Source organism: Panthera pardus, unplaced genomic scaffold (assembly GCF_024362965.1).
Source record: "Panthera pardus isolate Hobbes unplaced genomic scaffold, ASM2436296v1 HiC_scaffold_13, whole genome shotgun sequence".
NCBI lineage: Eukaryota > Metazoa > Chordata > Mammalia > Carnivora > Felidae > Panthera > Panthera pardus.
The window spans coordinates 72684216-72703695 of NW_026526688.1; positions in this window are offsets into that span (position 1 = coordinate 72684216).

A 19480-nucleotide genomic window follows, 5' to 3' on the forward strand; every position below is an offset into this window, starting at 1 on the left:
CATAAGGGAAGGGAAACAAAAATAATATAAAAACAGGGAGGGGGACAAAACAGAAGAGACCCATAAATATGGAGAACAAACTGAGGGTTGCGGGAGGCATTGTGGGAGGGGGGATGGGCTAAATGGGTAAGGAGCACTAAGGAATCTACTCCTGAAATCATTGTTGCACTATATGCTAACAAATTTGGATGTAAATTTAAAAAAAATAATAAAAAACAAAACAAGTTAAATAAACAAACAAATAAATAAATAAATAAAACCACCAGACAAGGATTTTTAAACAGGATTCACGATCAACATTTTAGAAATAGAGATTCCTATGTTTATCCCCGATCTAATAACCCAATCTCAGGGAACAGTTTATAAAGTTTCCCAGGTGATTCTGATCCTTACACAGACTTGGGAACCACTGCAGTGGCATGTTAACTCTGGTGCCTTGGAAATTCATATGGCAAGCTTCCCTCCTGGAGTACTTTCTAAGGGCCCACACCATAATGGAGGACTGTAGAGAAATTCCAGATCTTATGTAAAGAGAACTTAAGTTCTCCAGATTACTCTTCTTGATTCTTCTTCAACCTGTCTGTACCTTTTTGTTTAGGGCTGTCTGAGCCTTTTCTATAATGATCTTACAACTACCTTAAACAGATTGCAAGAAGGAGGAGGAGGAAAGAAAGAAAACGTACACCCATGAGAAGTATCAAAAAAAAAAAAAAAACCAAACCCAAAAAGTAGAAACTTTTTTATTATGTGGATCAGACACTTAGAAAATTTATTCTATGTAATCCTCACAACAATAAAGAGGAGGTCTATTATCATCAACCTGATGTTAGCTCTGGGATGAGAAATATTCAGTACGTCACAGGGCGATATAGCTATTTGAGTTGTAAAAGTAGGAAATGGACCCAGGCAGCCTGAATTCAATAACCACTTTGGTGAATGCTTAACCACCAAGCCATGGGACCACGGATTAGGGCAGAGTGGCCAAACAAAGCCCTGTCACTGTTTGGTGTAATCCTGAGGAACAAAAGAAACCACACCATATTTTTCCCCTGAAGTGGACAGAAAGACTGAGGTCAGAGCATCTTCAAGAATCATGGAAAGGACACGTGAGAGGAAATATTAGGCCCCCTAATCAGCCACTTCTTCCAAATCTCAGGTCTGGAAAACAGGGTACAGCTTTGCTCCCATTTGTCAAAAGACCTTTATTTAAAAAAAAAAACAAAAACCAAAAAACTAGTATTATGGAACCACTTCAGGTACCCTTCGAAGACTAATGTATAACACGACACATCAGGTGGCTCTGTTTCCAGGGAATCACTGCAGGGGGGTAAAGCTAAGTAGCAATGAGTACCAGTCAACAATCACAGATGTTATTTCAGAGTCTTCTCTGTGGAGACACTGTGTGCCCATGTGGAGTGCTCAGTACTTCTCCTCTCTGGAGCCCTCTCACAGCAGAATGGACCGTAAATAACATAATGATTCATTAAAACCAGACACACGAAGAAGATACTCAAAATAATTCTTAGGTGCAGTAGGAGGGAATGGACTTATCTAGGAGGGTAATGGATTACATTTGAAAATGTATGTGAGACCAGTCCTAATTCTAGGAATAGGTAAAAATTTCAACTGAGCAAAAGGCTTGTTAAAATATGACTTTGAAAGTGTGAGGTTATTAACTTGAAATGTGCTACACAGGTGACCCTTAAACAACATGGGTTGGAACTGCACGAGTCCACTAATATGCAGATTTTTTTTTTTTAGAAATACTGTAGACTACTGTAAATGTATATTCTCTTCCTGATGATTTTCTTCATAACATTTTCTTTTCTCTAGATTATTTTATTGTAGTACAGTATATAATACATATAACATACAAAATGTGTGTTACTCATCTGTTTATGTTATTAGTAAGGCTATCAAGAGTAGGCTATTAGTAGTTAAGTTTTGGGGGAGACAAAAGTTATACATGGATTTTCAACTACATAGGAGTCAGCATGCCTAACCCCCACACTGTTTAAGGGCTGACTGCCTTTGTACCTGCATTTTTTGTGCTCCAAACCATTTCTTTTCATGTTTAAACACTATTATTAAAACATATCTTAATTTCTGTAGCCATCATGCCAGAAATAGTCATGACACAAAAGACATGAATTTTTCATGAACATCACAATTCCTTTTATTACCATTTCTGTTTCCAACTGCAGAAAAATTCCCCCATTAGATATCCCAGGACACAGATACCTATTCCTTAGAATGCAAAATACAATGTGGCAGAGGTGGGAAGGGAAGGGAAGGGAAGGGAAGGGAAGGGAAGGGAAGGGAAGGGAAGGGAAGGGAAGGGAAGGGAAGGGAAGGCAAGGCAAGGCAAGGGAAGGCAAGGGAAGGGAAGGGAAGGGAAGGGAAGGGAAGGGAAGGGAAGGGAAGGGAAGGGAAGGGAAGGGAAGGGAAGGGAAGGGAAGGGAAGGAATATTCTTTAACGTTTCCCTAACGAACTGCAACATCTGAACATGGTGGACGGGTACAATGCATTATCAGATGAAAACAGTAGCTAACCATGAACATGAGGGGTGCAAAATACTATTTTTTACTGTTTTTACAGGGTCACATTCCAGTCCACAAGGAACCATGTTCCAAAGTCTCGGTCAGCGAAGAAAAAAGCTCCTTTTACTGATACTGTCATCCATAATCACCTCAATACATAATTATACTTAGTGTCCCCTTTCGATCAACCATGAGGAAGAGAAGACACAAAAAGGTGAAAGGGGATAAATTACTTCATCTTTCCACACAACCCAGAAAAGCAGAAGTAACACCAAGTCCCTCAACTTTCCATAGCCCCTTCGTGCCCTTCAATTAGTAATACCAATTTCCCTTGATGAGGAATTTTCTTTAAATCTCTATGCTCTCCACTCAAGTCCCTCTCCACCAAAAAGTTTGTTGCACTGCCCTCTGCTGGAAGATCAACTCACCACTTAGCTTGGCAGGGTTAGGGTCTAGCCATTAGGAATCTCTCCCTCCGCCTTTTCAGTGTCTACTTCCCTTGTATGTTTACATTTTGCCACATACACACAGCTTGACACAATGATGTTCCACGTGCTCCTACGTCTTGTACATAACTGTACCCCCATAATATCTTACATATACTAAAATCTGAAATTTTTTTAGTCAAATTAGATTCACCACCTATATATATAAAAAGGAAAACAGTAAGTTCCCTACTCTCAAAAAGTGAAGCTGAAATTTAAATAGTCTAAGAATAAAATGTTAAACTGAAATCAAGAAAATTACTATTTGAACAGTCTTGCTTAGATGATAAATCTCATATTCCTCTAATTATTAAAAACATACTTTTGTACTATTTCTGTTAAAGGCTCATTTCTTTCCCATTTTGCTATCACACCATAATCCTGACTTTCTCTATGTCAATAAATTCTGTCTGCCTCCATGTAAAGCGTAATTTACGTATCTTGATTTTTACAAACATCTCTTCATATAAATATGCCTCATAAACAAAAATTACAAAAATCATTGAGTTGTACATTAATACTAATATTTTGCCAAAGTTAGAATATACGTTCAGTGAAAAAAAAAATGTGTGTTCTTTTATTTATCATTCTTTTCCCAAACTACATTATCTGTCAGTGTTAAATTCCCTAATATCAGTAGTTTTACCTAATGAATATAGCCAATGAATACACAGCAAATAATCCATAGTGTGAAAAAAGAGAAGTGTGTTGTCCTAATTGATTTAGCACAGCCTTGTCTAACACAATGATGATCTACGTTTCTGCCAATCCAGTTTTATATCTTTTAGAGAAGCTACAACAAAAGTTTCAAAATCTTTTGCACATTGCACTCTAGCAAAAACCAGTTCACACTGTGATTGTCGTCTCACAGTCTGGAGCTTCCACATGTGGTCTGTGCCACTCCTGCTACCAACTTCTCCACTGCCATTAGCCTTTAGTTACTTTGCATTCTTTCTTTCTGGTTTGCGTTACATATGTCATTATATATTAAATACTGAACAATTTTGATCTGCAATGCCCCCCAGGTTCAGTGTTCCCCAGCCATCATCACCCTGGTACAAAGCTTCCTCATTTATAATATATATTCTGAAAGTAGTATCTTAACAACTCTTCTTACCTCCAGTTTTTATACAGCAAACCTTGCTTCCCACAGTTATGTTATTAGTTTAAATATGCCTGAAGAATATATAATACCTAACTTCATATATCATCAAAGTCTATTAGTCAAGCCAGTAAGGGGACATAGGACAGTGACATCCAGAAAAGATCTTAGAATTGAAGGACTTCAGGAAAGATCTTAGAATTGAAGGACTTCTGCCCAGATGGACATTTAGGTCTCCATTTGGATATCAACACGAAAACCATTCTTCTCTTTACAGAAAAGATGTCAAAACAGGTTCTAGACTTTTCCCTGCACAGATATTTGAGGCTTCAGGAAAAGAAAAAGAAAAGGGCTACAATTCTTTAAGTAGAAGGATGGATTTCTAGGTGTCTCAATTTAGATTCCTCTGGAAGCCAAGCCTGAGGCAAAGACTTGGATGCAGGTATTTACTTGAGGAGGAGTCTGAGGAAGCAGCGCTGAGGGGGTGCAAAGAGCGGCACAGTTAAGGAGGAAGAGCCAGTACAAGGCTGCGTTATCAAGGTGCTGCCGTGGGCAATGGGGTCTGTTTCTACAAAACCTCAGAGAAGCATAAGAATGTTTTCAACATTGTTCACCTAGGGCAGGAGTCTGGACCTTGGTGCCTTGGCTACCACTCCGATTGGTCAAAGGCCCTGAGGAATTCAACTCCCCTGCACTTCCTGCCCCGTTTGCAGATGAGAAATGATCCATTTCTCTTAGCTTGGAGAAAGCTCTGAGGCAGAGAACCAGAGTATCTTGTCTAACGTGATCATATCGGACGTGTTATACCCATATCCCACATGAAATGTAATTATGTGCCTTAAAATGTGAAAAGATGTTTATAATTTTGTTTTCTCAATTACTATCAATTTTGATACTGCAGTTCTTGTTTCCTATTTTTAAAATGATTTTCTTAGTGTCTTAAATATTTTTCAAGGTTTGAAATCTTTTAGCCAAATGGACAAAAAAAACTCTTACACTCTTCAAAAACTGTTCCATAGGAACAAGTGGTTGCAATGACTCTAAACCCTACCCTTTAAACAGTTGCAGATAGGTACTGAGAATTCAAATTCTCTGAAATTGGTACGACAAGCTCTAACACCAGGCAGCAAACATTCCCAGTGCTAACAGGCATGGAACCAGAGCACCACAGGCAAAGAAGAAAATTATCAGAAAAGCAGAATAGCCAAAGCAGACTAGAACAGAGAGAGACCAGGAAAGAGAGATTCTATCAATTTCACCTGGTAAAGACTCAACCATTCTCTACCAAAATGAAATTGGTAATGAATGTCAGAACCATAGAACATTGATGCAACCATCATAATGCATTTAGCTGTTTCATTAACTGTTCCAAATTCTGATTCTAAAATGTAGGTTCCTATTTTCTAGTTAACCTTTGGGTTTTCTTTATAAAAATCCAAGTCAGGAGCCTTTCCAAGCATCGATAAAGAAAACTGACAATTGTGAAGGTGTTTTTTCCAAAGTGAATGAAGAAGGCAAGCTACCTTCTACAAAACACTGTCTTAGCAAGGTTTTTCTTATCTCCTTCTGTTTCTTAATACACTCAGACTGAGGACCTTGTACTATCTTTCCTCCATCCTCTGGTTCACAGACGTCTCTGACAGTGGCTCAGACTCTCCACCATCACCAGCAGAGCCTGAGAGAATCATTCACCACCTTAAGCAAGTCAATCAGTCCCCAGTGGTGCACAAGTAGGACCCAATGATCCAGAGTGGCCCATGTGAAAGGAACTCGGTTGTACAAACATGTCTGGGACTCAGAAACCTGCCAGCCTTGTGATTCTAATTAAAGTTCCTATTTGAAACCTCTTTTTATTTCATCTGTCTTGGACCCTTAACCATTACAGAGATAGCCTTTTATGTAACATAAAAGTCTGTTAAAGCAGAAAATGATTTTTAAACATGACTATATATGCAAACCCTAAAGATACAAATGTATACTCATTCACTGCTCTTTTGACATTAGGCCAAGTTTCTTCTTGTTTTCACACCAATAACATCTAGTCTACCATGTCAAGCTTCATTTTTCTTCAAATACTAGTGAGAACTTAAAAGATGGAGATGAAACAATCTGAGAATCCTTTTTTATTATTATTCTGCTCTCAAATATGTTGCAGCTTGCTCACAGATACCTTTTTGATAGCAAGAGACATCAGAGTCCGAAAATTTTGGCGAGGCCCTGTTCTCCTTCATTTCTGCCAATTCATTACGATCTACCTTCTCCACATCCAGTTTAAAACTCACTTCCTCAAGTGTTTTCATAGACCTCTCCCAGACTATTTCTTGCCCCCTTTTGCTCCAAATTTCACCAGCCTGTTGCTTTCTGTATGTTTTTACCTTATACAGGTATGTTTTGTTGTCTAACCATCAGGTTCCGCAGGATAGCAAGGGATGCCTACCACCAGGGCAGCATTTTTCAAGCTGCAGGTCATGATGCCCATTGTAAGGGATGATACCAATTTAATGGAGCAAACCAAGACTGTTTAAAGGAAATTAAATAAAATAGGAAGTATCAGAGTGCAAAATCGGTAGTAAGTATATGAGTTATTTCATGGAAATTTTTATTTTTTATGTTTTGTATTGAGATATAATTGACATAGAACATTGCATTAGTTTCAAGCGTATAACATAATGATTCCATGTCTGTAGACATTGCAAAGTTATCGCTGCAATAAGTCTAGTTAACATCCATCACTATACAGAGTACATTTTGATTTTGATTTCTCCTGATAAGAACGTTTTAGAACAGCTTTCTCAATAACTTCTAAATATACGATACAGTACTATTAACTATAGCCTTAAATAGAACTTAAAAAATTTTTATTTGTGTGTCCATGATTGTGTGAACTTGCATGTGCATGATTATACAACATACAAAGTAATTCTTCCTGTGAGTTACAGTTAGAAGAGTTTAAAAGCTACTGATGTAAGCCAGTGCTGCTCAAATAGTTATTAGCCAACAAATACCCCCCTGCTGGTAGCCTTAAAGAAAAATCATTACTCAATATAAAAATTTAATCCCTTCATTAGCACTGTCTATAAAACATTAACATATACAAAAATATTTATCAATACTTAGTTGTGTTAAACCTTAGCAGATATAATAGAGAAAAAAAGTTTCTTTCTTAAAGGTGCTTAAAGAGTAGTGGAGAAAACAGACACGTAGAGCAGAAATTTTAATTCAATATAATAGGACATAAAATCAGAACGCATGAAGGCACTAAGAAAGTGTTCCTAATTGTCTCCCAGGAATTGGTTTTTAATTGCCCTAAATCTTTAGAAAAGCCTGATCTCCAAAGGATCAAATGTTTAGCCAAGAACCTCCCTAGCTATTAAACCAACATTCTATGCAATTAGCATCATGTTAGGTTACACAATGGAAACTCATTTGGACCAACTAGACTTTTAATCAGGCTTTTAATTCTATTTTTTCTTTTTTTGTAAAAAAAACTGTATATTTAAAGTGTAAACTTGATGTTTTGGTCTATTTATACATTATAAAATAATCATCACAATTAAGCGAATTAACATATTTATCACCTCTCAAAATTACCATTTTCTTTCTTTTTGTGTGTGTGGTGAGAACACTAAGGATCTACTCTCTTAGCAAATTTCAAATATACAATATAGTATTGTTAACTACAGTCATGTTGCTATACATTAAATCTCCAGAACTTACCACCTTGTACAACCAAAACTTGGTACACTTTGACTAGCTTCTCTCCATTTTCCCCTCCCTCCAGCCCCTGAAAATCACCATTCTACTCTCTGCTTCTATGAGTTTGATTATTTTAGATGTCACATATAAGTGACATCATGCAGTATTTGCCTTTCTGTGTCTGACTTATTTTACTTAGCATAATATCCTCCAGATTCATCCAAGTTGTCACAAGTGGCAGGATTCCCTTGTTTTTAAGGCTGAATAATATTCCAGTGTGTGTGTGTGTGTGTGTGTGTGTGTGTGTGTGTGTGGTGTGTGTGTGTGTGTGTATCCCACATTTTCTTTATCCATTCATCCATTGACAGACAGGTTGTTTCCATGTCTTGGATACTGTGAATAATGCTACAATGAACATGGGAGTGCAGCTATCTCTCCAAGATCCTGATTTCATTTCCTTTGGATATATACTCAGAAGTAGAATTGCTGGCTCCTTTGGTTTTTAATTTTTTGAAGGATCTCCTTACTTTTTTTCTATAATAGGTGGACCAATTTACATTCCCACCAATGATGCACCATTGTTCCTTTTTCTCCATAGCCTTGCCAATACTTGTAATCTCTTGATTTTAGGATAAAAGCCATGCTAACAGTATGAGGTGATATCTTGTTATGGTTTTAATTTACACTTCCCTGATGGTAAGTGATGCTGAGCACCTTTTCCCGTACTTGTTGGTCATTTGTATGTATTCTTCGGAAAAATGTCCATTCAGGTCCTTTGCTCATTTTTCAATTAGTTTATTTGTTTTATGTTTTTGCTTTGTGTTTTTGTTTTTGTTTTTGCTACTGAGCTATAGGAGGTCCTTATTTAACTTGGGTATTAACCTCTTATCATATATATGGTTTGCAAATATTTTCTCTTATCACATCAGTTGCTTTTTCTCTCTGTTGATTGTTGATTGCTTTCTTGGCTGTGCAGAAGCTTATTAGTTTGATGCAATCCCATTTGCTTATTTTTAATTTATGGCCTGTTTATTTGTTGTCATATCCAAAAAATCATGGCCCAGATCAATGCCAAGAAACTTATTTTCTCCAGGGGAGATAAACAAGAAGCAATGAATATAATAAACCAGAAAACTGTACCACATATGGAAGATAAAAATGGAAAGTAAAAGGAAAGCTAAATGAGAGTGACCAGGAAGGCAGAAGCAGAGTACATGTAACTTTAAATAGCATGGCCAGAGTAATCCTCATTGAAGATAGAGACATTTGAGGAAAGACTTGAAAAAGGCAAGAGAACTTTTTCATTTTCCAAAAAAAAAAATGCAATCATCTCAAAAAAACAAAAGAGATAGTATCAGATACATAATTTAGAAAAAGTTATAAACTACCCTTTTGAGTAGGGTTCATTGACATTTGAGTCCACCATAAGGGAAATATATTTAAGAAGAAAATAAATAATATAACACTGATACTGATTATTCAAGATAATTTCAATTGCAAAAAAAAATTTCTATGGGTTTCTTTTTATCTTTAAATATTTGAACAGATAGATAAAGGATCAAATTCCAGAGTCCCAGCTGGTGAGAACCCTGAAATATACAAAATATAGAAAGGGGTTTTAAGGTTGTGTGGTTGAAATAGGAACTTTACGTTTTTAAAATGTAAATTAAAATGTTATTGATCCTGATGGCTCAACTCAAGCCCCAGTGTCCTAGAAGATATGTTGTTTAAAAAATTTGTTTAATGTTTTATTTTATTTTTGAGAGAGAGAGAGAGAGAGAGTGAGTGGAGGAGGAACAGAGAAAGAGGGAGACCCAGAATCCAAAGCAGACTCCATGCTCTGAGCTGTCAGCACAAAGCCCAATGTGGGGCTCTAACCCATGAACCGTGATATCATGACCTAAGCCCAAGTCAGATACTTAACCAACTGAGCCACCCAAGTGCCACAAAGATATGTTCTTTATAAAATCATTTTAATTTGTTGAGTCTGTATAGATGCTGCTATGTTTGGGATGCTCTGGGATTAGTAAATTTTTCATAGCATAAACCATAACTTTTAATGCTTGGTATTACATTCCCTATAGTTCTTTGACATAATAGGCCCTCAAAAAATATTTGTTGATGGATATTTACACAGAGAGAGAGAAGCAAACGTGCACACCTTGTTTGCTTGTTTGTTTCATTTGGGAAGTTGATGCTGTTGGGTAGGTCTATTTAGATAAAGTTAATCATTACAATAGTCTTTATATTGAACCAAAATCTCCCTGTAAATTCAATCTGTTGACCTAATTCTGCCTTTTATTGTGAACAAAAGCAATAAATGAAACTATTTCATCTTTTATGAGCAGTTGTCTATGTTCTAAAAGAAGGCTTTACATACATTATTTCATTTAAACACATCTCCTAATGATTCCCATTTACAAAGGGGGAAGTTGAGCATCGAAAAGGAAGTGTGCCAGCATCACACTGCCACTTGGTGTTGGCTATGAACTCCAGTAAATCAGATGCAAACGTTGGTGCCTGTGCTCCTCACTCTATGGTGGGCCTCCTCTTCCTCATTAAAGCCCAACCAATGGTTCCAACTGTGACCCTCCTCGCCTCATTGTCCTCTAATCTTTTTCCCTTCACGGCTACCCTGCCCTCTCTTTCTCACACACACAGGGATCATCTCTTCTCTCCAGTGTAGTCATTCTCGCTTCAATACCTGATGCTCCGTCAACGTCTGCTGGCTCCAATGCCCACTGTCAGGGCTTGTGGATTGTGTACATTTAACATACTAAATAAAGTCAAATAGTGAACCTGTTTATTGGTTAGGCCCCCAACTTGCAAGTGGTCAGTCTTCAGAATTCTTTTTACTGGGTAGTGACATAAAAGTTTTGTGGAAGGTCCCAGTCGCCACCGTTTACTTTTCATCTCCAGCTTTCTCCCTGATGACAGAATCATCTGACAAAGCTGAACAAGAGCCCAGATCATCTCCTGTGCATCTGACAGATCCACTCAAACTCTTCTGTGCCTCATACTTTAGGTAAACCTATGGGATATTATATATATATATATATATTTTTTTTTTTAATACACATATACATTTAAAATACAATAGGGGCGCCTGGGTGGCTCAGTTGGTTAAACTTCCAACTTCAGCTCAAGTCATGATCTCGTGGTTCACGAGTTTACGCCCGCAGGGAGCTCTGTGCTGACAGCTTAGAGCCTGGAGACTGTTTCAGATTCTGTGTCTTTCTCTCTCTCTGCCCCTCCCTCGCTCATGCTCTGCCTCTCTGTCTCTCTCAAAAATAAACAAAAAATTAAGAAATAATAATAAAATAAAATGCAATGTATGCAATATATTTAAAATACAATTTTAATTTATAAATTCTAAACATAACATTAGAATCCAGTCTTTGAAATCCCTTTTCTTCCCTTCTTTTACTAGCTAATGCAACAGGAACAGCATCTTTTGTGCATCCTTTGATGACTGAAGAACCACTTGCCCCCTTCCTGAGTGGAGTTTGGGAATATGGCTACAAGCGCATGGTCTCCTCCAGACACCGTGTGCCAGTTAGTCATTACCTGCTTGAAAGCACATTAGCACCATGGGGACAAGGCATTCTTTCTGCCTTTCTCATCTTTATTCAATGTGTCAAGTGTACCAAATCCAAAAAGTAATTTCAAATGAAGCTAATATAAGAGGGAGTGGGGAGCACGCAATGACAAAAGTCCTTTTCAAATAAGTTACAACTTCCTCTTAAGTAATTGTTACTAACTTGACTCTGGTACACCCAATCCTTATAATTTGGTCTTAAAATTAAAACAAAGTTTTCTTCATAAAAAGTCCCAGACAGAACATTTTGCAGTATATAAAAATATCAAATCATTACCTTATACAACTGAAAATTAATATGTTATGTCAATATAAAAAAAGAAAGTCCCAGACAGAACACTGTAATTATTTAAATACTGCAGTGTCTCATTTCGTCCTACTAGCCTTTACATTTGAATAGTTCTTTACGATTATAATATAAAGTACTTTAGGTACACCTTGGAGACTCCGAGAGCTGGAAAGGCATCTTAAAAATTACTTAAACCAATCTCATAACCTCCTTTGATTCTTACAACAATCCTATGTAGTTTTCATATAAGTATGATTTCCATATTGTAGTTGAGAAGGGGAGCACGGAGATGTTTACGCACTTTGTAGATAGAGTTGAAAAGTGAGAGACTTAGAACCAATACCAGGTTTCTGAAATCTGGTCTGGTCCCATGCTTGTTCTAAACTCACCATGCTGCCACTCCACTCATTGGTACCTCCTAGCAAATTTGATATTTCCTTTAGAATTTTCTTAAAAATCAGAATTTTCTAGAAAATTTTATTCCTCTAAACTGTGAATATCATTATTCTTTCTTAAAACATTACACTTTTGTATGCCCACAGAAAACAAATTTGTGTTCTCTTTTAAAGGAAGGTCTTTGTTCTTCTATCTTGCTCCAAAATCCAATAGCAAATGATTATAGGAATGCGGCAAGAAAGTGTGGCGAAAAATGTTCAGACCGAAAAGGAAAAGTTTTATTTTGGCATTAAACACATTTAGATTAAGGACTCTTGTTTAGGTGAAACGAGTCAAAGGGTACACATTTCCAGTTATAAAGTAAATGTCGTGGGGATGGAACATACAGCATGGTGACTAGAATTAATAATACCGTAGTGCACATTTGAAGGTTGCTAAGAGAGTAGATTTTAAAAGACCTCATCACAAGGAAGACAAATGTATAACCCTGTGTGGTGATAAATGTTGACTAGACTTACTGTGGTGATCACTCTGTGATGTAGATAGATATCGAATGATTACGTTGTGCATCAGGAACTGGTATGTTAGGTGTCAGTTATACCTCAATAAAATTTTTTTGAAATAATAATAACATAAGTACTAAAAAAAGACTCTCTTTTGGAATTACGACATTAAAAAAGTGACACTGCAAGTCTATACTGTGTTGAAAACCCCACTATGTGTTTCACTGAATGTTACCCTGCAGGAAAGCACTGTAGGAGGAAGGTAACTTGTGCAAGACAAGGCAGCTGACCAAGATGGAATGCTTGGTCTTCAGGAGCCTAGAGATCCAGGTGTGAATCCCAGTTAAGACCAGTGAGCCTATCATGTGATCTTTACCTCTCTGTGCCTCAGTTTCCTAATCTGTAAATTGGCAATAATACCCACTTCACACAGTGTCTGACATAATCTCCTTTTGTCCCAATTCATTCTCTGTACTTCTGCACATTCTCTCCTGACTTGTGAGAACTGTATCACCCAGGCTTGTAAGCCTATATTCTGTCTGGTCCCAGACAATGGGAGGTAGTCAGGAGACAGGAAGAAAGAAGTGAAATTTTGGAGAAGTTATTTCTCCTATTCTCTCCCCTTGCAGGGACCTTCCCTGACTACAGCTCACGTTCAATACCCTCTCATAACATCTCCAGATCTGAATTTGCCAGGAATCCGCCATTATCAGAGGGCTGATAATGAGTTTCTATTGTGCTGGCTCTGGGATCCTCCAGTATTTATTTCTTGATGGCTTCTTTTACTCTGCCCACACTGCTGTAAATAGTTCTTAAATAAGACAATGCCTTCAAAAATCCTAACTAAATGTGCTGTTTCTTGCCAAGACTCATGTTGATGAAACTGCTCGGTAAATATTGGGTACCATTACCATGAGTCTTAAACTATCAGCCCTTTTATACCCAAACATCGTCATTAATAAAAGGCAGAGAAGTCATGGAAGGTTCTTATAGAAAACAGGCACTGGCAATATAAAGGCTATCTAGTTGCGACTGCTGTCGCCCAATTCATTGTCAGGGTTGAGGTGGCTAATCGAGGTGGCTAGGCTGCATCCTTGGTGGAAGAAGACAACCATCCTGATAGAGGAGGAACCTCTTTGATCAAGGGTATACGAATAGCTGTGCCACTTGTAGAACTTCCATACAGACTCAACAAAACAGGCATTGAGCTGGACCCTGAAGTAGAAACATGACTAGATGGAGGGCAGGCATGCACACGAGTGCAGAAATGGTCGTGCCCACTGATTATACTTTTTTTTTTAAGATGGCATATGTGTGCTTGTGTATTTTCTTTAAATCAGAGGAAGCAACATGGAAACCACCAAACTAGTAAAGAAGATAGTCAAAGATGGCTCCTTTTGTATGTACTTCCTCTTCTCCATCCACTCCACCTACCATCCACAATTCCCCACCTGAGAATGCAACTAGGCATTCCGATGAAGGGCATTCCAAGGAAGGGAAGCAATAGAGTAGAGAAATGTAATTGAACATGACATTTGCAGGGTAGTAACAGAGTAGAGGATTTCATACAGTTAGAGAATCCTGTCCCTCTTACTAGACATCCTGTCTATTTCAGTGTCGGGGGGCAGCACTCCTGTCTCTCACTGTCATGGTGTCTGTCTCTCATTGATTCTCCTCCCCATTCCTTGACCTCCTTTCTCCTTGTTGCTGAATCTTGTCTGCTGTGAGTTATATAGGTAGGTGCACCCAGTTCTACCTGGAGCAAACAACATTTTGGTCAGGCAAATGACTTTCCCAGAGTCATAAGATATAAAGCTATTACATAAAATCACATAAATCTACTTTGTTTTTCTACATAATAAGCTTTTTCATACTTAAAAAGGGGGTCCTAAGGGACCGCTATGCATCAGGCACTGTGCTAGGATACAAAGGATACAAAGACCATAAAGACCAAGGGACTGTTCTCAAAGTCCTCAGAGTTTAGTGAGAGAATGAGCTAGTCAGACCACAAAGGTGACCCAGATGCCAAACTTGGCAAAACTGACACAAGGATGAGGTTTAAGATAGCTTTCACTTTGGAACCACTTGGTCAATAAACATGCAGTGCAAAAGCCAGGAGCTATCAAGGACACGCGTGAAAGACTGTAGCTCCCAGAAGACTCCCATGTTTCTCAGGGAGATGCTCCTGACATTTGGTTGTCATGGAGAAACCTCTAGATGAGGGGACAAAGCACTCACTGGTTAGCTGACTGCACTAGTTTTTACCTGTATTTGGTCCTCAGCCCCAACCCCCTCCCCCTCCTGCTCTATAACGTGGGGTTTGGGTTTGCCACCCACATTTCTTAGACTCCCTTGGAAGTTGGTTTTATTGGGAAGGATTAGGAAGAAACTTGCTTCCTTTGTTCCGGTTCCTGGTAGCTTCACTTCAGCAATAAAATCCAGACCCTAGCATCTTTTCACATCCTCAGCATCTGGCATCGGGCACCTGAGGGCCCTCCTTGGAAGTCTGAGTACCTTCTGTGCATCTCTGTCGCCTTATAGTTTTGTTACAGCAAATATTCGGTACCCAGGAAGAGACAAGTGACACACACTCGGGGAATCAGCAAAGACTGTTTATTTCACATCGGTGCCAGCCCAGCGGAGTCCCCTCCAAGGCCTGAGCCCTGAGCCCTGGTGTGGGCCTTCTTTTACCTGGTTAGCTTAGGTACTTGGAAACATTCTATTGGCTGCACGGGGGAGGGGGGCACTATCAGTTATGTTACACAGGCAGTTGGCTGATGCAAGAGGCAAACAAGATTACAGAAGCCAAAAACATGCAAGGGGAGTATCTGGCCTTGGAGTATCTGGCTGGCCATTTTTTATCTGCTCCTGCCTGCTTTCCTTCTCAGTTTCTGTTAACTTTTGTGTCTCCCCCCCACCCCCCCACCCCAGATACAAGGATTGTAGCCACTTTTTTTTTTTTTGCCATTCTAATTTCTAGGTTACCTCAATCCTAGGACTGGTAGCTGCTTCCTAGGGTCTTTTTTTTTTCTCTTTCAGCCTTTCAACATCTGTATAATCCATTCTCTGCTGGAACCCCCTGTATTTGGGATACCCAGAATGTTTTGTATTTTTTCTGACTGGACTCTGAGAAGCACAGTGGCCTTTATGCCATTATACTGGAGGGGATACTAGTCATCATTCAAGGGTGTACCCACTTCTGTGGGAGGTTACTCTTGCTATGTCAGTCAGACGACTCTGCATTTCATTTCTCACTTTGTCTTTGGGCACAAAATCAAGTCTCATCATGGCTCATTATACGGAAATTGACATAGATAATTACAAGGTTGTAAATGTAATGGGGAATGTGTTCCTAGAGCAAAAAGTGTGAAAAAAAAAAAAGAGGTGATCTATGAGGCTTAAATGGTTTTTTCAAATGTGAAGGAGCCACATATATCAGAATCACTGGAGGATCTTGATAAAATTACAGACTCTTAGGTCCTGATCTAGCCCCATCACATTAGGATCTGGGGGATTGGTAATGAGAGTCTGTATTTTAACAAGCTCCAAGTAGTGTTTATTATGCACATAAAATCTTGAGAACCATTGGACCAGACAGGGTGGAGATGTAAGATAATGGAAACCTTTTATGAAACATGACAGAGTTTGAGTTTTATAATATAAGTGAGGGAAAATCACCATTTTATGTATCAGTCTGGCAGAGGAGAGATGGGGGAAGCAAAACCAATGAGATAATTTCCTCATTGGGCCAGGGAAAAAATGATAAGGGCACCAACAAAGACATATTCAAAGAAGACATATCCAAAATAATGTAGGAGGTAAAATCAGCAAGCCTTGATGAAAAGTTGAGGGAGACAAACAGGTCAGAGATTCTGCCAGTATTTATCCCTTGAAAGAATAATGAGGACTTGTTTTCAGTTTAGGATATATTGACTATGAGAAGCCTGTGGGATTTCCAGGTGTAAGTGACCAGCAGGTAGTTGAGTTTCAAATTGGAGCATCATGAAGGTATCCTCCAGAATTTGGTCATTGGTCCATGCTATGAACTTGAATTGCATCCCCCCAAAATTCACATGTTGAAGCCCTATGTGACTTTATTTGGAGACAGGACCTATAAGGAGTTAGTTAAATGAGGCCATCATGGCAGGGACCTGATATGATTAGATTAGTGTCCTTATAAGAAAAGACCTGGGGGCACCCAAATGGCTCAGTCAGTTGAGCATCAGACTCTTGATTTCAGGTCAGGTCATGATCTCACATTTCATGAGTTTGAACCCTGCATTGGGGTCTGTGCTGACAGTGCAGATCCTGCTTTGAATTTTCTTTCTCCCTTTCTCTCTGCCCCTACCCCATTTGCTCTCACTCTCTCTGTGTCTCAAAAATAAATAAACATTAAACAAAAAATTAAAAATAAAAAAGAAGAGACACCAAAAGTTTTGCTCTCTCTCTTTGCAATGCAAGGACACCAAGAAGTTGGCCATCTGCAACCAGGAAGAGAGCTTTCACCAGGAACTGAATTGGCCAGTGCTTTGACTTTGGACTACCCAGCCTCCAAACTGTGAGAAGATAAATTTCTGCTTCTTAAGCCATCAAGTCTATGGTATTTTATTATGGCAGCCCAAGCTGACTAACACAGCCCACCTCTCACTCCAGCTTTGTACCATGGGACATCTCATCTATAGGCTATATGCCACCTATTCCTAAAGTGATAGGTAGCTAAGGAAAAGGGTACCTAAAGGTGTAGGTAGCATACAAAATAGCTATTCCAGGGAGGATAGGTGGAATGAGAAGAGAAATGGGCCAGGGATAAAATCCCTAAGAGCACCAACAATGAGGGATGGATGGAAGGAGACAGTTGAACAACAAAGCCATGGAAATAGTAAGTGGATAGTAAGAGCCAGGCTACAAAGACTGTTCTACCTTGGCAATTGAGTAGACCATTTAACGAGGTCCAGTTGTAGAAATTGTCCTCCGCAGAACTCAAAGTGTTGTAAATCACCTCCAAATTATGTAGAACTAAACCTATACATGATGATGTATGATCCCAAGGCAGTCAATCATGACATTAAGAAAATAGTTTCAGCTGAGAGGCAGGAGCAGTAGTCAAGGAGCTTTGAGTTGAAAAGTAAGTGAAAATTTTGAGTATAGAATAAACTTTTAAGAACTGTGAAACAGAAAGAAAGGATACTGGGTGGTAGGTAGGTAGAAAAAGAGAGTCAGGAGGGCTCATTAAAAATGGGAGAACTCAAGATCACAAAAGTCAGACAACATATCAGAGAGAACTTTAAGAAGAAACACTATTGATAATATGCTCAACGTAGGCTTAAATATCATGCTAAGAATAATTCTTAAAAACTAGTCCACCCAGGGGCACCTGGGTGACTCAGTCGATTAAGTGTCTGACTCTTGGTTTCAGCCCAGGCCATGATCTCATGGTTCATGAGTTCTAGCCCTGCATTGGGCTTCATGGTGACAGTGTGGAGCCTGTTTGGGATGTTCTCTCTTGCTCTTTCTCTGCCCCTCCCCTGCTTCCTCTCTCTGTCTCCCTCTCAAAGTAAATAAACTTAAAAAAAATTAAACAAACAAACAAACAAACAAACAAAAATGTAGTCCACCCAGTAGGAATAGCCATCTCTTCAAGACTGATTTACCATCAGAGAAACGGACCTTACTTCAGTGAGTTCTATCATATGCTGCGTTAGTGACAAAAGACATAAGTACTGTGCTTTTGCTCTGTTATACAACATTTGCACAGTGGTTATTTTATACATGTAACTTTCATAAAATTGCAGCCAATGAGTCTTCCCCTATTCCATCTTTCTCAGAACAACAACAACAAAAGATATATGACAATGAGACAGGCTCCTATGAGATTTAGTTATAACACTAACTAGCAGTTCTGACCAATGTTAATCTACATAGTCAAGAATCCAGAAACTTTGATCTCTGTAATGCTATATAAATTAAAATTCAGACTGTCAATGCTGAGAATTCCAAGATCATCAGAGGTATTTATTCTAAGAAAATAATTGGGATTGCATTTAAAGAGTTATCCACAAGGATGTTTATCAGAAGATTACTGATAATACCAAAAATATCAGGAGCCAACTAGGTATCTAGCAAGAATATTACTTAAATAAATAACTGTTTACCCACACAGTGGGATATCATACAGTCACCAAAAATGGTGTTATAGAAGTAGATAAAAAATATTCACAATACAGGACATGTTGAGTGTGAATAGGATAGTCTATAAAGCAGTATGCAAAAAATTATTTTTATAGATAGAAGTATGTGTATGTACAGTAAAAAAAAAACAGTTAATCTCAACTAGTTTACAAATCCAGTAAGATTTGATTTTGCCTTTAGTACTTATCTGTAGTAAAAGTTTTCTTTAATAACCAGGAATTTTTAGAAATATAAATATATATTAATTTAAAAGATGTAGAAATAACAAATAATAAGTTCTTTTTAAGATATATTAAATAACATTTTATCCAAAGGATTTTTTGTTTACAGAGAGCATAATTGTATCCGTTTCTATTATTATAGTTATAAGTCGGACTGAGGCCATCTATGTAAGAAATGAAAGGATAAACAGAGAACCCTTAGAGGAGGAGAAGGATTATTACCTACAGGACCACTACCATCTGGATACTGACTTTGTCCAGTAAAGACCTGAAGAGTAAACCCACGGCACTCTTCTGCTATGGAAAAAATATCCGATAGTTCCCTCAGGACTTCAACTAGTAAATAATAAAATAAAATATGATGATATGATGTAATAAAAAATATAGTAAAATATGATGATAAAAATGAAGCTAGTTGCTTCCAGACCCTGCCCTGATCTTGTGAAAATATAAAAAATGT